Source organism: Hyaena hyaena, unplaced genomic scaffold (assembly GCF_003009895.1).
Source record: "Hyaena hyaena isolate Hyena2069 unplaced genomic scaffold, ASM300989v1 scaffold_123, whole genome shotgun sequence".
Lineage (NCBI taxonomy): Eukaryota > Metazoa > Chordata > Mammalia > Carnivora > Hyaenidae > Hyaena > Hyaena hyaena.
The window spans coordinates 176,677-192,288 of NW_024080756.1; the positions used below are offsets into that span (position 1 = coordinate 176,677).

Consider the following 15,612-nt stretch of genomic DNA (forward strand, 5'->3'; position numbering starts at 1 on the left):
CTTCTCTGCACTTGTGAAAAAGTGCTACTTGGGTAAAAAAAAAAAAAAAAAGGTTTGTGTCCTTTTCCCTTACAAATGTGTAAAATCATCAGTTTGCCTTAAAACATTTCAAGCTGTTCAAGGTTTCAATGAAAGGCATGATGCTCAATGATTAATTTTGTGTAAGAAAGAGGGAAAGATGAGAATATCTATCTGCATTTGCTTCCGTTTGCTACAGAAGGACGCAAAGGATAAAGAACAAAGCAGTCAGGATGGTTTGTGGAGGACAGGTGGGAGTGTGAGGGGCTGGTGGGCGGCGACGCTGAAGACTGGACCTGGGGTGAGACTCTTCCTGAATATTTTTAAGTATCATTCTGGATTCTGAATCATGTAGTGAATTCCCTATCCAAAAATGTAAAATAAAAATTAAAAATATTAATTCCAAATTCCTAACTCACAACTTATTTTGATCTTTGCATTTACTCTTCTAGTGTTTTTACCCCCTTTTTCTGAGGGAGGTGTGATTTTTTTTAATGCGGTAAAATACATATAATATAAAATTTATCATTTTAACCGTTTTAAGAGTGTAAATCAGTGACATTAGGTACGTTCACAATGTTGTGCAACCACCACCAATATCTGTTTCCAGAACTTTTTCATTATTCCAAACAGCAGCTCAGTGCACATTAAACTCTGGCTGGTAAAATTCTATTCTATATTCTATTCTATTCTATTCTATTCTATTCTATTCTATTCTATTCTATTCTATTCTATTCTATTCTATTCCATTCTATTCCATTCCATTCCATTCTATTCCATTCCATTCCATTCCATTTTATTTCATTCTATTCTGTTCCATTCTATTTCATTCTACTTTCTGTCTCTGAATTTGGCTATTCTGGCTACCTCATTTAAGTGTAATCGAACAATATGTGTTCTTTTGTGTTTGGTTTCTTTCACTTAGTATAATGTCTTCAAGGCTCATGTGTGTTATAATATGTATAGAATTTCAGTTGCTTCTCAGCCTTTTGGCTAAGATCAGGTATAACATCTGTTCTTATCAGAATATCATTCCTTCTTATGGCTGAATAATATTCCAAATGTTTCTACCACATTTAGTTGATCCATTCATCTGTTTGTGGACCTTTGGGTTGTTTCTACGTTTTGGCTGTGATGACTGATTTTTGACTGCTTTCTTAACACCATGGCAAATATTTATTACTTACATGGCAAGTAGTTCTTTGCATTTTTAAGTTCTTCCCCTTCGAGACTATGAACTCTGAAAGTAAGAGCATTGTCTGAAATATCTTATTCATCTCTGTATCCTCAACACCAGTAGAATAACAAGCAGTCGTTTAGTTAGCATTTACTAAATGTCTGCCTGCTGAATGACTAAATGGTGCATTGAAAATGAGTCTTGAGTTTACTTCATAAAGGACAAGGGAAAATCTAAATGGTTTTTGTTCAGCTCCATCAGCTGTGAAGCAATGTTCTTATTTATTTCGAGTTAGTTCTAAGTTAAAGCATGTTTTAGTTGATGGGAAGTAGCTGCAGAAGTGTAGCCGTTTTCCAAACACAACATGGCAGCCAGAAGACAATATTAATGAACGTGGGCGAATAGAAAACACTCCTGCACTTTGTGTGTTTGAGTGTGGGTATGTGACTCCACTCTGAACTGATAGTGGAGGATGACCCAGGCACCAATACCCTAGCCCTGCTGGAGGGCACCATGTGAAGAAGAAAGCAACCAAGTTTAGAAACAGGCAAAGTGAAGCAGTCACAGGGTCTGGAGTAAGTTCACACAGTTGCTTGGCTAGTCTGACCCTGGGCAGATGTCCCCTCATCTCTCAGTGATGGATGATGCAGCAGCTTTAACCAAGCTGAACAATCCTGGTGCCAAGGCCAGCTGCTAGAGTTTGATTTTGTTTGTTCGTTTGTTTGTTTGTTTTGTTTTGTTTTTTTTTTTTTTTGCAAAGGGACCCTGAAGGGCTGTTGATTTAGTGGCATGCCCTCGTGTTTCTGACTCTGTCAGTCATGGTGATGATGTGGAAGCTGGGGCAGATGAAAAACCACCCTCACTTTTGGAATGAGAAATAAAGCCTGTGGTGAGCTGAGGAAGAGGGGAGGGGTGGGAGTGGGAAGGTTCTCTGTTGTTTTGAATGTGCGTATTTTGCTTTTGGAGAAACGATATCGAACATGGTGGAACTATAAAGCTCTGCAGAACCATACTGATAGTCTAGCCCAGCTTCTTGGATTTATTGGTTAGGAAATTAACAGATAAGGTTGCTTAAGGAGGTCTTCTATGACTATATTACTCAGGACGGTTTGGGCAGATGCCATTTTCATCTGAACTACTCAGCCTTTGTGAAACCATTTGATCTTCTAATGATAGCTATTCCTCAAGAGAACATCATTTTTTTTTTTTTTTTTTTTACAAAACAGGAATGAATACACATTTAGTTCTAGAAAATGAGGTTTTCTAGTAATGGAATATATAGTTACTAAAACAGTTTTGTTAATGTAATGATTTATAGTTTTATTTATTTATTTAGAGCACGAGTGGGGGGGGCAAAGGGGGATTAAGGGGAGGGGGGAGAGAGAGAGAGAGAGAGAGAGAGAAAATCTCAAGTATCTCATGACCCTGGGATCATGTCTTGAGCTGAAATCGAGTCAGACACTTAACTCACGTAGCCACCCAGGCACCCCTATAGTTGCTTTTTTTGGTTTTTGGTTTATTTTAGAACAGAATTAGATTTACAGAAAATTGATAAGACAGTACAGGGAGTTTCTTCTGTTATTCACATATTTAGTATGTTAACAAGCTCACTTGTTACAATGAGTGAACCCATATTGAATAGAACCCATATTACGTTCTATTAACTAAAGCCCATACTTTTTTTTTCAGATTTTCTTAGTTTTTATCTAATATCCTTTTTCTATTCCAGAATCCTATCCAGGATACCACATTACATTTAATATTCATGTCCTCTTAGGCTCCTCTGCTCTGGGTTATATTTTCTCAGATTTCCTTTGTTTTTAATGGCCTTGTCAGTTTTGAGGAGTATTTGGTCAGGTATTTTGTGGAATGTCCCTCAGTTGGGACTTGCCTAAATTTTTTTCATGATTAGACTGGAGTTCTGGGTTTAGGGGATGACAGCCACAGAGGTACCAGTACCATTTCATCCCATTATGTCGAGTGTACGTATTATCAACATGACTTATCCCTGTTGATGTTGACCTTGATCGCTGGCTGAGGTAGTATTTGTCAAGTTTCTCCACAGTTCTTCCCCCCTACTCCCTACCCCTGCCGCCTTTCCATACTCTACTCTTTGGAAGGAGGTCATTATGTACAGAAAAAACTCAAGTGTGGGGAGTTAAGTTCCACCTCTGAGGGCAGAATATCTACATAAATTATTGAGTGTAGCAGATTTTATATTCTGAGAAAAGTTTAATATTACATATGTTATTTACTCACGTTAAGTGTATTCAGGTGGTATCTCAAAATAACTGGAATAATTGAAATATAGGTAAATCACAGATACTGAGTTAGTTGGCAGCTTTTGATTTTTTCTCCCCTCTGCACTTAAAAAAATATCATTGAAAACTTGGTTAACTCACATTTTCATTCATTCGTGGCAGCAGCAAGCTAGCTAAACATGGAGTGGAATGCTTGGAGGAATAAATGTTGAGTATTTCACATATTGCTTATTCAGCTCCTAATTAATAAATGATTTATTATGTTCGTTGTGGCTTAATTTCTTTTTGCTCTGCCTCTCTTTTTTATTTTTGAAGTTTCTCTTAATGTTGAGAAAGAGAACCAACATTCCCTTCTTGTATGCCAGGCAGTTTATATTTATAATATCGGACAGAAACTCCAGAGCTGACGGGGGAATGGTGGAGTGTATGTTTGCCATTTCACAGATGAGGAAGCTGATACTTGGAGACATTAAGCAGTTTACTGAAAGTCTATACAGGCTAATCCGGATCCAGTCTGAGTCTGCAAAAGCCTTGAGTGCTCTTTGCGTTCTACTGTGCATTTCCATCCCCAACCTTTTGTTCCTGTCCTTCATGGTGAATTTGGTAGAGGGGGACAGAGAATTGCCCCAGAATCAGAGATCATTCTAAGCAATGTTCTCAGCATTCCACAAAAGCACTTTTCTGTGACTTGTATACTTTATAAACTGATTGTTGGCCATTAGTTGCTTGGGCAAATCCCTTTACACTTGAATCTCAGTTTCCAAATGGGTAAAAAGAGAAGTTGAACAAGTCACCTTAGCCTTCCCAGAAATCATATCTGTATTTTCTTCTGGGTCAGCCCCTCCCACTCATTTTTAGCTTCACATTCTCTAAGAATTTTGAATCTGCTGGAGCAGATTTGGGCTCATATAAAAGGCTAACTAGAATTAATAAGTGGATTTAAAAAGTGAGCCATTCATAGCAATAAGTTATTAAAGATAGTTTTAGTTGGTTTTTGATAATTGAAGAAAACCACAAATGTGCATACTAAATCAAGTTGGTAAGAGTATGTAATCTGTTGTCAAGCGTAAATTGAACAGACTTCAGGCTTACTGACATCAGACTCTCAGATGACTTCTTTTTAATTATTATTATTTTAATGTTTATTTATTTTTGATATATATCGAGAGACAGAGCATGAACAGGGGAGGGGCAGAGAGAGAGAGGGAGACACAGAACCTGAAGCAGGCTACAGGCTCCAAGCTATTATCACAGAGCCCAACGAGCAATTTGAACTCACAAACTGTGAGATCATGACCTGAGCCAAAGTCGGATGCTTAACTAACTGAGCCACCCAGGCGTCCCTTAATTATTATTATTATTTTAATCCTCCCCTACTCTCATTCCAGTGAAATATGCAGAGAATAGAGGGAAAGCCGGCAGGGCCCGTGTGTGTGCAGGGTGGGCAGCAATGCAGCATGTCAGTAGTCTCCCTTTCATTATAATTTGTCCTTATAGATAAGATGGTCCCTGGAGTGGAGTAAGCCAGACAGGGCTGCTGATCTCTGAGTTGACCTAAGAGGTCTTGCTCCTTTACCTGAGAGCCAAAGAAACTTTCTGGAACACTGTGTAGGACAATATAATTATAGTCACGCTGTTAATTAAGAAGCAAAAGAAACATTGCCACCCTTCCCTAGACTGGGATGTTTATTTCTTCAAGTATGTGTCAACTGTCAGGACATTATCACTAAATAGATTGATGATTCTGGGAAAGCCATTTCATGCCTGGCATTTCGGCTTCCCCATATCTAAAATGGGAGTTCCAGGGGTCCCTGGGTGGCTCAGTTGGAAGTGTCTGACTTTGTCTCAGGTCAGGATCTCTTAGTTCCTGGGTTCGAGTCCCACATTGGGCTCTGTGCTGACAGCTCAGAGCCTGGAGCCTGCTTTGGATTCTGTGTCTCCCTCTTTCTCCTCCCCTCCCCCATTTGTGCTCTCTTTCTCTCTCAAAAATAAATAAACACCCCAAAAATAAAAAATACAAATTATATATATGTATTATAATATATATATAATGGGAGTTCTAGTATCTGCCGTCAAGTATAAGGCATATACCGTCTAAAGACTGGTATAAGGATAAAATAAAACAAGAGAGAGCGTAAGAAGTTTAAGATGCCCCAGAAACATAATGATAATTCTGTTGAAAGGGAAAAGTATTACGACAGAGTTGGAAATATAAAATTCCAGATAAAGCTTCTAGCTAGTGAGGCATGTGCCCTCTAAAGCAATAAATAGAATATCGAACATCATTTCACTTTTTCTTAAAAATTTAAGGTCATCACCATGAATATTGGTTATAGAATTGTTCAAGGTCCCTGGTTTCAAATTTAGAATGGGGCAAGTTATTCTGCAGGGCTCTGTGATTTTCCAGACAAGGGGGGAGGCACCGTGTTCTGTTAGGAGGATATCTATCCACTCTTTGTTACCTGCAAGAACAAACAGAAATGTTTACCTTAGTACAAGAAATATTAACAAATAAAAGCAGATATTCACAGACTACCCCTCGTCAAAAGAATTGTTCAGGATTTTAAGTGACTTCAAGCTGCTGTGATTTTTTTTTTTTAATTCTTAATTATTCTGCTTTTCCACTTTTTTCTCCTTGAAAGATTGTCAGCCGACCTTCTTGTGTTATTAATGTGGTTTCCTTCATCCTTTCTGATTGCCTTTTCTGATTTTCTGCTCTGGTGCTTGGAAATGTGGTAATTAATTCATTAGCATTGTCTTTGATATAAAAGTAAACAACCGGCAGTGGGAATTGCCATGATTTGTGGACACAACCTTTGTTGCCTCTCTATTGGTTATTCGGTCTGTTAACTACCATGCACATTTTTCTTGATTTTCTTTCCTTTCCTCTGCTGCAGTGTATTTTATATAATGTTTGTAGGATTCTGGCACTTAACTAAGACTACCTTAGTGTTTAACGGTGGTTTAGATTTTAGTGATTTAACGTAAGTTTTGATCCGCCCTCAGCTCCTCTAAGAAGCTTTCCTTAAGTAGGCCAGGGAGGTCATTACTTCTTTTTCATTGACAGGAACTTTGCTTAAATCTGTGTCTTGTCATCTCTGTGGAGTAAGCTGGATTCTTACCTCTTTCTTAGCGGAGGAACCACACCTCTTGCCTGAAAAAGCCTGGGTACTCTTTGCACACTTGTGTCTCCACTTTACAGACATGGAACCTGGGACTGGTTTAAGTGGCACGGGACACATGGTTGTGGCAGACAGAGCCAGGACTGGTACTGATCGAATCCACTGGTAGCTGACTCCAAGTTGTTGGGATCCCATCTCAACTGTGACTGAATCCGTAACTTTTCCTTCTAACAAAAGATCCAGAAAAATCGAGCCAATGACTACATGTCCATCTACGTGTTCCTGAAGCCTGTTGGATTCCTTTTGTGCCCAGCAAGCCGTCTTTCCCTGGGCTCATGTTCCTGTGTCTGTCTCGCAAACCCCTGAAGTTACGCACAGGGATCTCTGTGCCTATTGACTCTGACCAGAGGCTTTTTCAAAGCTTCAAGGATCTTCAGCCCTTAAAAAATTAGTGTCTATTTACATATCATTGTTTTTACACCACAGGTGATACTTTTCCTCCACCAAATGAGTACTGTGTCCCATTCAGAGGATGACAATACTCCAGACACCGCATTTTATTTTCGTGCTATGACAATGACAGATGGCAGTTGAAATTTTAAGTTTGTCTCAGACTGCTTGTGTACGGAAGGAAATGGATGGCTTTCTTATAAGCCAGACATGTCACATTTGAAAATGTCATTACACTATAAATTCAAACTATTGTTTTCTGCACTCCTAATCATCTGTCCTGGGGAAGAAGTCACGTTTAGGAGGTGTGGGGCTTTTAGAATTTCAGTGAATCTGAGTCTATATTTTTCTATCCAGTAGAGTATGAATGAAGGCATTGGTTTTCTAAGGGGGAAGAAAGAGCGCTAATGCTGATTTTTACATACAACTACATCAGACACAGTGGTTAGCTCATCCTTCCAGGATTATTCGCCATGCTCCAGGTAGTAAAATCCCTCTTTCTTCTTCGCCATCAGCTTTGTAGTTAGAATATATTCACGCTCATAAACTAATATATTCACGCTCATAAAAAAGAAAGGGAAGTGAAAATGGTTCTGTGCAGAGGAAGATATTTGGGATCTAGCACTTGGTAGCGAATCTTGTCTCCTGTCTGCCTCATGTTTTATTCCTTACCTCTGCAAGGAGGAGCATCTTTGAGCTCTGCAACAAAAATAAAGAATATGTAAGAGGAATGATTTAACAATAATTTGTGATGCACGTGGTGGTCATTTTTTTTTTTTTTTAAACAAGCACACCAAGTCTGAGCTATCTGGGAAGGTTGAAATATGTTATCAATCAACTTCTTTCACATTTAAAAGGAGAAAAGAAGGGGAGGAGCGTTGAATATGGAGACCTTATGTTAAGTTTGAAAAGTACTAGAGACCTTCAATGTTAAAATGCAAAATTGCCCATGGTGTCATTTAGGCTCTTCCACAGCTGTCTTCCTTTGTGTTGTTGAATGCATTAACTTTTATGCCACGTGCATGACATAATCCACAGCACAAGACAGTCCAGAAGCACAAGAGGACTGAATTTGCCTTAGATGATATATCACTTGCAGCTCACCGACATTCTCAGGTTTATGATGCTGGCGATTTTTAAGCTTAAAAACAATACATTCCATATTTATTACCCATGATGATGGAAGTTAAGAACTGCATTTCTTTTTTGAATTCGAAAATTCAGATTTGGATTTACCAGTCGAAATGCAGATTTGGAGTATTCAAATCAGTCCTACAAGAAACATTTCAGTATGAGGCTAAAAGGCTGCCTCATTTGTTCAGGTTTAATTGAGAGGAGAGGTATATGTAAGTGTAATTTTCATTCTCTCCTATGAAAAGACAAAAGGATGATATGTATCCTCCTATAACTAAAGTTGTAGACGTGCAATAGTATGGCGTTATTATACCTCTTTTTACCATCAGATAGATCGATACTCTTTTGGGAATTAATAAGTTGCTTGGGCAGTTTTCTCACAAAGTCAGTTGGCCTTATAACTACTAAATTAAGGCCTTTCTGGTGTTTAGTCATGGAGAGTAATATGAACAGTAAACATGACTAAAAGCTGATAATCTTATATACAGGGGACTCAGGAGTTTTGAAACCATCCTCATGCATTTCGTAAAGTAAGTGAAACATTACAAAGGCATTCTTTTCTTTTCTCTCATTTCTTTCTCCTTTATTTATTTCCTTCAACAATCTTCCTGAAGATTCTATAACTCATGGGAGCTCTGTTAATAGAGGCATCTATGACGATTATACTTCACTTTGTGGGTGAAATTAAGGACATATGTCATTAGGCAGCTACTTTGGCAGAAGTTGTTTTTATTTTTGTCTTCTCACAGTTTTCCATACAGGAGGAATCTTGTTTGTGTATTTGAACTAAAGAGCAGAAAACTGAACAGTATATTTATCTCTGATGCAGCAGAGGGGAGGGAGGAGCGTGAATTTCCTGTTAGTTAGGGACAGTAAAGTGAAGCCTGTCTGAGCAGCTGCTGGTGTCCAGCCCCTGATGGATATAACCTAATAATTAGCTTCTCACATCTTGCTTAGTTCAGCCCTCAGATAGGAGGTCTTTATTTGTCCTATCTTAGACAGAGAGGTAATTGTGCATACAGAGATGTACATTTGTGGAAGGGAGGCGGTGGACTAAGAACCAACGCAGGTCAAGATAGTCATGGATGAGAAGAGGCAAACAGAAAAACTCACCGTCTGTGGGAAAACATGGACCAGCAAAACCACAGACAGGAAACGGTGCTAAATCCAAACGAGTCACAGCAGTAAGTTTCAGCAAATGGGAAAGAGAATGTAAGATGTGCTGTTTTTACCAAAGACATGTGTCAGAGTTTGAGCATCGCCTACCGGAACTTCCATCTCCTCTCCCTGCGCCCCCTCTCCTCCTACACTGTTGAAATTCAGATACCCACCACCCACCTTATTTTACCACAATATGTCCTATGTGATCTATTCAGATCTCATTAAACTGATTTACTGGGCCCGCTGGCTCTGTTCACCCTCAGTTTATTCCTACTTTGTTTAAAATTCGGGAAGTGCTGGGGGAGGGGCAGGACATTAATCGCTGCACTTGGTGCAAACGGAGTGCCAGCTGATTTATGGCAAAGGTTATAAAGGAAAAGTATTAAGTGTGCTTCATTCCATTTGGCAAAACCATCCTGCACAATGTCCACAGAAACCCCAAGAGTCCTGTTTTGCAGAAAGAAGGGGGGAAAAGCCCCACCAAAGATGTGCTCTTCTTCTTTTGAGCATTAATTAAGACTGTAAATCACAGTCTACATGAAACAACTGTATACGACAGAACGTGGACGGTCCGGGAATTCTGCGGGGCTTGTGTGATCAGTCTGAATACCTACACCAAAGCCCTAATGGGAGGGCAGACTTCAAAGAGCAGTTTTGGCATGAAGGAGAGATCTGCTCCAGCACTGCAGGGAGAGAGAGTTGTAAAGTACAGGCTGCATAGAAAATACGCGGTGGGGGAGTGGGAGAGGGGGCTGGAGGAACAGTGCTTTTTCTGAGGAGTACCAGATATGTACTAAACAGTGTGTTGTTCTTCTATCCTGAAACAGTGGTTTTGATTTCATCATTTGGGGAATATCTTCCACATGAAATAAAACCTCCCTTTTGGGAGAGAGACAAGTATTGCATATATTCTTTTTTTTTTTTTTTTTTTTTTTTTACTGGTGTGAAATGTTCTTTTGCTGCCTTGTTGACAGCTCACCATTTCTTAGTCCTGGGTTTCAGGCCATTCTGACAAGTGGTAGCTGCTCATTACGTGTGATATTCTGGAGTGGGTTTGCAAATTAATGAATTTACCTGCTTCATTCGCCTTCTCCATGCGAGGCCAGCTTTCCGTGCATACAGAGTGGAGATAGTACTATCGTATCGTCCTTGGGGAGTTCTTCCACGTTCCTTTTCTACATCAGAACACATACTGAATACCTGCAATACATTTTTTTCCATTCTTCTTTTGAGGCTGATTAAATGTATTCTTTGATTCAGAGGTAACGTGGCTGACCTTCCATTGGAGCATATAATCCATTGGAGCATATATTTCTTTCTCTTCTTGGGGGGTTGGGGGTGCTGGATTTCTGTTGGTTTCTCCTCACATGGATCTGCTCTAGTGCCTATTGGTCCAACTGCATATATCCTCAGCGCAACAGTCCAAGACGAAGGGTAAGCCCAAATTCATGGCTATGGAACAGAATTTTAATGTTGGGCCTTTGCTTCCTGAGTGTAGTACTCTAACTACCTGAAGTAATGCAACTGAAAATGATGCATGGCTTCTCACAGAAAATAACTGCTGTCTGTGGGTTGTGAATAGTTGAAAGCAACTTCAATATCCAATAACGGGTTTGGTTAAATAAATCAGAATAGGTTCATGGAATAGAATACTAAAGCACAGTACGGATACATGATCATTTATATAAAAGTCTCTTCATATCATGTAAGTTAGAAATAATAGGTAGGCATAATCCTATGTTTGATTTTGTTTTTTCACTTTATTGAGGTATAATTGAAGTAAACCAAACTACATATATTTAAAGTGTACAACTCACTAAATTTTGTTATCTGTGGATACCTGTGAAACCGTTATCAACATGAAGATAATAAACATTGTGTCAGCATCCCCTCCAAAAAAAGTTTCCTAATGACTCTTTGAAATCCATGAATGCATTCCTCCCTCCTTGCACCTCAATCTGCAGGCAAGCACTGATCTGCTTTCTCTCACCATATATCTATTAGATTGAATTTTCCAGAATTTTATATAAATGGAATCCTGCAGTATGTGTGATTTTTTTGGCTTCGTTCACTCAGCATGATTCAGAGATTTACCCGTGTTGCTGCATGTATCAAGTTCATTCCTTTATGTTAAGCAGTAGTCCGTTGTGTATTTATCTTGATGGCCATTGCTCTTCTTATAGCTTTTTATAGCTCCCTGGTAGTTTTACTTTGTTTCATAGCCTTATGAAATCTCACCTTAAGGATATTAAGCACATTCAGCCAGAGACTCGAAGAGACCTAAGACAGATTTGTAAAGCTCTTTCTCTGCATAGCTCCCTTCTGTTAGGTTCTTTGTCATACAAACTCCAACAACCTCTGCCTTCTTGTTCTTTGACATCTGGCACCTCAGGTTAATGAGACTACAGTAGTCTTCTTGGGTTCCCTTCCTTGGCTGGTATCTGGTAGGTGTCCTCAGGCAGAAGGCTGGGTGGTAGTAAGGTTCATCTTGTTAGTTTTCCACCTCTCAGAGGTTCTAGTTCTGCGTGTCCATTCTGTATCTGAAAACATTTGTATTCTATGTTTGCCCAGTGTCCTACTGACTAGAGTTGGAGACCTGGTTTAGTACCACTCATGACTGAAGATGTAAGTTCATGTGTAATAATCTGTGATAGTTATGTATAACGTTCAGTGAGAAGATTTATTTTTAAAACTCTTAATGATTTTCCAAAAAGGAAAAGGGATTGCTCTTCCTAGGTGTTGTTATTGTCTTATTTCTTAGATCAAGTATATCCACTTTAACAGTGTTAAGTGGGAGCGCAAAACAAGGAAGCATTAGTAGCATATTTCATATTTCTGTGGCAGGGAGAAATTTTATGACATATTTCTTCGAAATTACTGTTCATTTTTCATTAGCAGCTTTCTTCATTGACTAGAGTGAACCAAAGCTAATACAGAACAATTAAAATATTTTCAAACACTCTTACTGGATGAAGCCCATGCTGGTCCCACAGGCAGAGGAAGCTTGATTTGGGGTGTACATGGTGTCTACTTAATGAGATAGAAAGAATCTACCCTGGACTTTCTGTTTTTCTTTCAAATGCAGATCCCTGACAGATTCTGTGGATAACAACAGTCTGCGTCTGAATCAGGAGGAAAAAAGAAACACACAACCTTGGTTTTTGGTGTGCAGTAATATATTTTATCATCTTCCAAAGGTTTAGCTGAAGGTCACAAAAAGGAAAACACAAATGCAATATACAGAATAGGCATATAGCTGGGAAAGCCCTTGCTCTATTTTTCATCCACACTTTGGGAACCTACCAATGGTGTACCAAGGCTTGAGTTCTGACCAGAAACTTCTAGGGAATTTCTTATTTAAGTCTCAGCCAAGCTTTACCGATTACTTGGCTGGAACAATTCCCAGAGGGTTTTTTTTTCCTTTAAGTTTATTTTTGTGACTACTTTTTTATTGGGTAACATATACATAATATAAAATCTACCATCTTAACCATTTTTAGTGTACAGTTAAGTGGCATTAAGCACATTATATTAGTTTAAACATCCCCATCATCCATCTCCAGAGCTCTTTTCATCTTGTAAAACTGAAACTTAGCATAATGTCCTCAAGGTTCATCCATGTTATATCATATGTCATATTTCCTTCCTATTAAGGCTTTTAATATTTCATTATATGTTTATATGTAGAATGTATGTGTATATATTTTGCTTACCCATTCATCTGTCAATGTACACTTGGGTTATTTCTGAGCACTATGAACATGGGTGGACAAATATCTTTTTGATACTCCACTTTCAATTCTCTTAGTTACATACCCAGAAGTGGAATTTCTGGGTCATATTATAATTTCATTTTTAATTTTTTAAGGAATCACCATCCTGCTGTCTGGTGTCTGTACCAATTTACAGTCCCACTAACAGTGCACAAGTATTCCAATCTATCGACAAATGCTCTAACCCTTTTTATTTTCTGTTTTTTTTGGTTTGTTTTGTTTTTGTTTGTTTTGGTTTTTTATAGTAGCCACCCTACTCAGTGTGAGGTGTTATTTTGTCATGGTTTTGATTTGCATTTCTCTAATAATTATTAATGTTGAGAATCTTTTCACATGCCCATTGGCCATTTATGTATCTTCTTTGGAGAAATGTCATTTCAAGTCTTTTGCCCATTTTTGAATCAGGCTTTGGGTTTTTGTTGTTGAATTTTAGGAGTTCTTTATATGTGTTCCAGATATTAATCTCTTATCAGGCATATAGTTTGCAAATATTTCCCCATTCCATAGCTAGCCTTTCACTCTGTTAATAGTGTCCTGTGGTACACAGATTTTAATTTTCATGAAGTCTAATTTGTCTGTTTTCTCTTTGTCTTTTGAAAGTTTGATAATAATGTGTTTCAGTGTGCATCTCTTTGAGTTCATCTTACTTGGCATTTGTTGGGCTCCTTCGTTGTTTATATTCGTATTTTTTGTCAAGTTTCTTAAAATTTTAGCCATTACTTCTTCGTATATTCTCTTTTCTTTTTCTCTCTCTTCTCCTGGAACTCCAATAATGCATGTTGGTCTACTTGAGTTTAAAAGAATTACATTTGACAGATTTTTTCCAGACCTATTGTTGTCTAGGTGGGAAGACAAATTCCTGGTGCTGCCTGTTCCACCATCTTCCCAGAATCCTGTCCTCCAGTTGCCATTTTGAGCACATATATTTTATCGTTCTACATGTGTCTTCAGGAATCTTATTCAGATTTGCATAGAACTTATCAGTCCTAATGATCCATTGCTAGAAAAGATTAAATGAGTTGACATATATATTTAAAAAATATTTAGAAAATAAATGAAGAATTTCTTTCTTGCTCACACTCTTTATAAGTAAACTATACATTTAGAGAGTGAAGAAGTAGCTGTGGTATAAGCATTCCTTTTCATTTCTTGGGGTCATCTCTACCTTTCCAGTTTGTATTAAAGAGATGGGGAGAGCCTAAAAAGTTTCCTCAAAAGAGAAAACCATTTCTTAGAAGGAGACAGTTATGTCTCTTTTGAGGCTACAGATTTTATTGTATCAAGAACTTACAATTATATTATTCTATGTTTTCCTAGAAATCTGCCTTAAGTTTTTCTCTCACCTAAGAGAGAAGTGAATCAGTCTTGGTATAGTGTCATAAGTTTCTGTATTAACCAGCACATTGATTATAGGAATTATTCTTTTAGCTATTATTTTGGTTACTCATAAATGTTTCTGAAACATGGTGCCAATTTATCAGATAAGTTTACATTCCTAAATCCACTCATTTCAGGAAACAGCTACAACTACTTGTTTCTTTGTATTTATTGTTTTTATTTTGTAAAGACTGAAACATGGGCCACCTCAAATTTGCTTCTTTCTGTCTCTCCTTATCATTAAATTCAGATATATAATCTTTACCTCTAATGTGTTCAGTTTAACATAATTAAAATGTTACCTACCAAGTTAAAATAAGCTAGTTTGCAAAACAATAGTATTAAATGAGTTAGCCACAGACCTATTGTCATACACTATTAGAAATAAGTATTTCTTACTGGCATCACTGCCTTAATCTTTTAGCTAGCCTGTAGCGGCTTAGTGACCTTGTATTTAGCCTATTTCCCAAATGGCAGTTGAGAAATGGTCTCATTTCCTAGTAAAGGTTTGGCTGTGAAATCTCCCTGGCTTGTCTCCCCCCTGCGATTTCTGTCTCCACCTTTCCCCTACCTCTAGAAACCCTCCATCCCTAAGACCAAGGTTTTTCAAACATTCCCTGTGTGTTTGTACAGTGCACAGTGGGGAAGAAATGATTAAGCAGCCAAATGTTTGAAACCCAGCTAAATGCATGGATTATCATCTGTTTAACTCTTTCTTATCTTGAATTGAGAAGTGCTTAATGGCTGGGACCTATTGTTCTCCCTTTCTTGACATTAATGAAGAAATGAGAGTACTCAGCTAGTGTCCTAAGTGGCTGAGAGTGACTTGCTGAATTGACTTATTTGTCCCCTGCTTTCCAGGACACTTCTAGGTAGACCAGAGCAATGGAGGGTATGGTGTTGTTAGAATAAAGACACACGTGCATGTGTGCTTGCACACACAAATACAAGCACACCACCTGCATCCACACTCAAACCAGGGTGTATTTAGCCTCTAATAAAAGGATTGAAGGGGCTTGCTGACAGTCTGCTTCAGAGATATACTTCTAGGGGAGTCTGGGTGGCTCAGTCAGTTAAGCGTCTAACTTTGGCTCAGGTCATGATCTCTCAGCTCCTGAGTTCAAGGCCCTCATGGGGAG

General features: G+C 38.4%; 1 pseudogene; it reads left to right on the plus strand.

Annotated features, from left to right (window-relative positions):
- Positions 1-991: 991 nt before the first annotated feature.
- LOC120235239 lies at positions 992-1,108 on the plus strand (annotated as a pseudogene).
- Positions 1,109-15,612: the final 14,504 nt, after the last annotated feature.